The 6000-nt window shown below is 37.8% G+C and overlaps 1 pseudogene; it reads left to right on the top strand.

Moving 5' to 3' along the window:
• The first annotated feature begins 767 nt into the window (after positions 1 to 767).
• LOC128052172 (ribosomal protein S6 kinase beta-1-like) overlaps positions 768 to 6000 on the top strand; it is a 65083-nt pseudogene continuing 59850 nt past the window's right edge.

Below are 6000 nucleotides of genomic sequence, written 5' to 3'. Positions count from 1 at the left end.
TCTTGTTCCAGGTCATCATTCTTCTGGAAGAAGCCACCTCTGCTGATGGAGTAGAGCTGAGTGTAAATGCCTGGCCATAACAGCCTAAAGGCAGGCAAACTTCATAAGCAGTATTTGCTTGAACATTTGCCAAAGCTTAGCCTGAATTTCTGTTCAATTTGACCCTCTTTACAAGTCTACTTCCTCTCCTTTCCTTTCAAAAACACTGATACTTAATGAATATCTTGGGCTTCCTGGTAGCTCAGTGGTAAAGAATTTGCCTGCTAATGCAGGCGATGCAGGTTTGATCCCTGGGTTGGGATGATCCCCTAGAGAAGGAAATGGCAACCCACTCCAGTATTCTTGCCTAGGAAATCCCATGGACAGAGGAGCCTGGCGGGCTACAATCCATAGGGTCGCAAAGAGTCAGACACGATTTTGTGGCTAAACAACAACAGTGAACATCCTTCGCTTTAAACTGAAGCTCAGTGTACATAATCCAGAAGAAATATCCTGCTACACAAACTGCATCTATTTGGAGTTTGGCCACAGGGTTATATTAACTTTCACGCCTCTGTCATAACACTGCCTGAAGACAAAGCTAGACCATTTCATTCTTACAGAGGGTCACATTTATCCATTTTATTGGTAAGATCATGCTTTTTGGGCTGAGTGAGCTAATACACTGATCCTACCAGGTAGGATGATATCTACCAATGGCCACCCCAGTACCAATACAGTAGGCACAGGACAGGAGTGTTCACTATAGCAAAGGCCAGAGAATAGGCATGGACCTGACAGAATGGACCTTTGTTTACCACGGCTGGCCCAGCTACTGTTATTGCCAAGTGTCCCGTCTGCTAGAAATAAAGAACATTGCTGAGGCCCCAGTATGGCACTATTCTTCAAGGAGACAATCCAGCCACTCACTGGTAAGTTTTCTGGCTTAGTCTCTTTCCATATCAAAATGGCCAGCAGCTTGATGTCACAGAAACAGACACATATTCTGACTATGAGTTTGTCTTTCATGCCCTCAGACCCTCAACAAGCACCACTACTTGGACATTTGCAAATTTTTTAATCCAATGACCTGGATCTCAGCTAATACCCTTTGGGACAAGGGATCCACTTTCTAGCATATACATGGTCACGCAACCATGGGATCAACTGGTTAGAGCTCGTACTGCATCACTCAGGATCTGGTGACCTGATTGAAGCAATGGATAATGTATACTTGAATCATTAATCTGGACATAACTAACATTCTTTGAAAATGGGATGTCATTCCCCAGAAGGCAGTATGCCTATCAAATCAAAGACCTTTACGTGATTCCATACCCAATATAAAGAATACATGACCCTAACATACAGTATGACTCTATCATACAACAAGGAGATCAAACTGTCAATCCAAAAAGAAATGAACTCTGAATATTCATTGGAAAGACTGATGCTGAAGCTGAAGCTCCAATACTTTGACTACCTGATGCAAAAAAGCCAACTTACTGGAAAAAAATCCTGATGCTGGGAAAGATCGAAGGCAGGAGAAGAGGGTGACAGAGGGTGAGATGGTTAGATAGTGTCACTGACTCAAGAAACATGAGTTTGAGCAAACTCAGGGAGAGAGTAAAGGACAGGGAAACCTGGTATGCTACAGTCCACAGAGTCACAAAAAGTTGAACATGACTTAGTGACTGAATAATAATCATACAGTAAGCTCTATCTGCTTACTAACCCTTTTTACACAAAGGCTACTTTTGTCTATGGGTTTTTGCAGTAGATAATTTTCAGACATTTGCTTTCCTCTTGCATCTTTATGGTAATATTTCCTTAATTTTCTATAGAATTTCAATAAAAGCTTTCTTTTTTTCCTTTAATTTCTTTATTACAGATTGAGCAAGAAAAAAATATTTATATTTATTATTTTTATTAATCAAGGTGTGGAAATATCCTTTACATGGGCACACATTTTGCATGATAACTGGCTATATCTCCTCTTCATATGTAAACTTGAAAGTTGGTTTATGGAATACATAAACCTATTCCCATAAGCTGACTGCATTCATAGAACATAGGTTTCTTATACTGAACTCCAACTAAGATCATTGTTAGGTTTTCTGATAATCTAAAATAAAGAACAACAAGATGTTGAGAATGTGCTATTTCCAGGAATATTCTCATATCTACCCTGCTGAAAATGCTTTATTTAGGATGAAAATGCTTCTAGGTTGTAATGCTGTATACTTCTATACCACTTTCCGTCTTTCTGACTCCCTGCTGCATTGATTTCTTAGAATTGCAATCCCCAAATGGCTATAAACTATGGGCAACAGTACAAAAGCCTCTTCAAAATGTATCAGCTGTCCAGCATAATAGTAGCTATCCAGTTTTCCAGTTAGTAGAGCCATGGGTCTCTGGGTCAGAGTATAATGAAGTTTCTATGTTTCTGTTGATAAGTAAGCTCAATTTCTTCAGTAAAGTGTAAGTCAGTCTATAATTACCTTTCTCAATCAGTTTCAATTATCCCTGTAGTTGGTGGAAATACTTCCAGACCTTCATATCAATTATCTCAGTGTTTCACTTGGTGATTTTATTTCATCTCATTTCATCCATTCATTCATTCACCAATTTCCTTGTTTATTTTCAGCTGGCTTCTGCTCTAAGTTTAACTATTTTGAAGTCATAAATTACTTTGCATTTGTTTACTCTGTACCTGATTTTCTCTTCCATTGTCTGCATTCTTGATCGTGCACTATCAATTATTACAACAGCTTTCATAGTTGGCACTTTTTTTGTGCTCTTATTAAGCCACTCTGTCTTTGCGTCACACTTTGCTTTCTATATTCAGGCTTATTTTGCTAAGGCTATTGCTTCACGAACCACCTTACTCCATCGGCTAAGTGGCACCTGTGACTTAGGAAACAGTGTGTATGAATTATAATATGATATGTTGATTGAAAAAGAAGCCAAACAAAAAACTGCATGCATACTGTATCATCTTATTTATATGAAAGGTTAAAGCCAGGCCAGATAAATTTAAAGTTACAGAACTCAGAATAGCCTTTGTGGTTAATGCAGACTAGAAGAGGGCACAAAAATTACCTTAGAAGATTCTATCTCTATTGGTCACACTTATCCAATTGTACACTTAATATGTGCACATTTGTATATTCAACTGTGTGTAGGTTTTAACTCAATCTAATGATATATTATCCAGATAGAGCTAAGAAAAAAGCTAAATCACAGATAACAATGAAACCCACAAACCAAAACTAAAAATGCAGCAAAATGCTAGCCTGAAAATGAACGTATAGCTTTAAAATACATAGTGGTTATATTTCAAACAGGCAGATAGTGACTAAATGGAATGTGATGGAAGCTTCTGGAATGCTGGGAATATTTGTATTCTTGTTAAGGATTATGGTTCTGAGGATATGTTCAATTAATAAAAAATTAATTGACTGTACATATCATATTGATATATAAATACATCAATAAAATAGATTAAATGATATCTTAATAATAAAAATTTTATAAAAAACTCTGCAAGGATTTTTTATAAGTCAATGATTCATCATTAAAATGTTTTTTGAGATAATTATAACTGAGAAAGAACATAGTCATTCACAGTTTTGATTATTATCAGCAAAGAGATAAATAAATGAAAAAAGAAAAAGCACAGCAAAGGAGAAAGGCAAGGGGTGATGATCAACCAGATGAAACAAAGGCCACTTTATAAAAGACAAAGTTCTGAGTCTTAAGGAATAGTGGAGTTGGTTTCATGCATCATGTAATGTGAGCAATACATTTCAGCTCTGCCCTCCTGGCTGACAGCTGTTCTTTGGATAAGAAAGTGAGGAATTAGAATGATTTCTGCTTGAAGAAAACAGATGGTTACTTAAGTGTGCTAATTTCTGCCATTCAAGATTAAAAGCAGAAAGAAACATACTTTGTACATGGTGTTTATTTTTAGACTTTTGTTGAAACTGCTTGCCTGTTGGCTGCTTTATTGCCATTTTCAGTTGCCACTAATGTTGCCAATTTTAAATAAATAAATACTATGGTCACTAAAACTGTTCCATGTTTAATGCACATGTATGTACTGTATTGTTTGATGTGCATATATATACTGTCTTTTCAATATATATATCTTTTGTTATATATTTATTTTCCAGTTTTACACATCTGTCTATATGCATTTTCTTTCCATATATATTAATAGATGCACTGTTGATCTATTATTGGCATAAATATTAATAATTACAAATGTCCTATAAAACCACAGTCATCCAATTTTCTACATGAGAGAAATGCTTTTACACCAGAATAGTAACTGAGCTACACTAGTATAAAGCTGTAAGCACTTAAATTATTGCAAAGGTGTTTTAATGATCTAGCAATATTTTTCATGATCTTTACTGAAGAGAAGCCAAAAATATAGTTTGCTATTCAATTATAAATGTCAGACTAAATTTCGGGATGTGTAGTCTAAACCCATCCTCAGGAGCATTCCTAAATTGTACACTGGAACAAAAGACTTCACATGGTGTATGTTCTTGTTGGACCAGGTTCCTTTTATCCCTAAAAAAAAAAAAAAAAAAATCAAAAATCCATGGAAACCTTTCTCTTCATGTACTTCTAATAATATGAGAAATATTTCAGAGAGGGGCCTATTTAAATGAACTACAAGAAAGGCCACACTTTACATTTCAGTCTCTGGGTCCCTTCCCTGTCTTGTTACCTGAGTAGAAATATCAATGCAAAGTCGGTGAGAGAAGAGTTATAGGTCCATCTTTGGGATGAGCCAGAAAGAAGAGGGCTTCTTCTGGGAAGGTTGGTAAGTCAGAAAGAGATCTTAAAATAATCTAATATCAAAGTAACACCCTTCATTCACATCCACAGACAAAGATGATTCCCCAGTCTCCAGAAAATGATGGCTACAACTCTGTCATTATCAAGCAGAACCTGCTGAGAGTTCTGTTTATTTCGTCTGACATATTCCAGGAGATATGTCCAGTCACATTGCAAAGAATCAAGGAAATAAAGCCAACACTGAGAAGAAAGAAGGCAGTAAACTACATGTCACCTTATCTGTAGAATTTTAAGCATAGTAAGAATAATACACCTGCTGTGGGGACCTCGGTGTTAAAACAGGAAATAAACAGATGTTTTCATTTTAATTTGGGAAATTATAGATTATTTCTTGGTCTTCAAACAAGATGTGTTCAGTAATTTTTTATTGTATTATCCCTGAATATTGAGGCATAGTTAGGATAGTGATCTATCAAATATATATTATATATGTATGTGTATATATATGCACATATATATTATATACAGATACATACACTTAGCTTTACACATCTATGTACATACTATAAGCACATGAATACATATATATATGTATTTAGCTTCATATATATGTATGTGTGTATGCATATGTATAACACACACATTTTTTTTTTTCCGTAAGATGTTACAAAAAACCCAAATGAACTTTTTGTTCAACCCTGACCGGCGCACTAAGCGCAGGCGGCTGTGACCGACCAGCACACTAAGCGCAGCCGAGAGGAGCTACTCCACGTCCTAGGCAGGGGCAGAATCCTGGAGGACCCCATGTCCGAAGGGTGGCGGCCAAGAGGAGTTACCCCACGTCTAAGGATAGAGGCAGCAGCCGAGAGTGCCAGGCTGTGATGGTGCAGGAACAGCCGAGAGGAACTACCCCACGTTGGAGTTCAGGGGCAGCAGCCGGGAGGAATCACCCTGCTTCCGAGGCCAGGGGCGGCAGCTGGAGGAGCCACACCTTGTCCAAGGAGCTGTGGCTATGGGGGCACAGGAGGGCCTAGAGGAGCCATCCCACGTTGAAGGTCAGGAAGGGTGGCGGTTAGGAGATACCCCTCATCCAAGGTAAGGAGCAGTGGCTGTGCTTTGCTGGAGCAGTCATGAAGAGATAACCCACACCCAAGGTAAGAGAAACCCAAGAAAGATGGTAGGTGTAGCAAGAGGGCATCAGAGGGCAGA

Source organism: Budorcas taxicolor, chromosome 1 (genome assembly GCF_023091745.1).
Source record: "Budorcas taxicolor isolate Tak-1 chromosome 1, Takin1.1, whole genome shotgun sequence".
In the NCBI taxonomy this organism is placed as follows: Eukaryota; Metazoa; Chordata; class Mammalia; order Artiodactyla; family Bovidae; genus Budorcas; species Budorcas taxicolor.
Note: the sequence above shows the minus strand (reverse complement) of the source record. Positions and strands in the feature narration are given on the sequence as shown.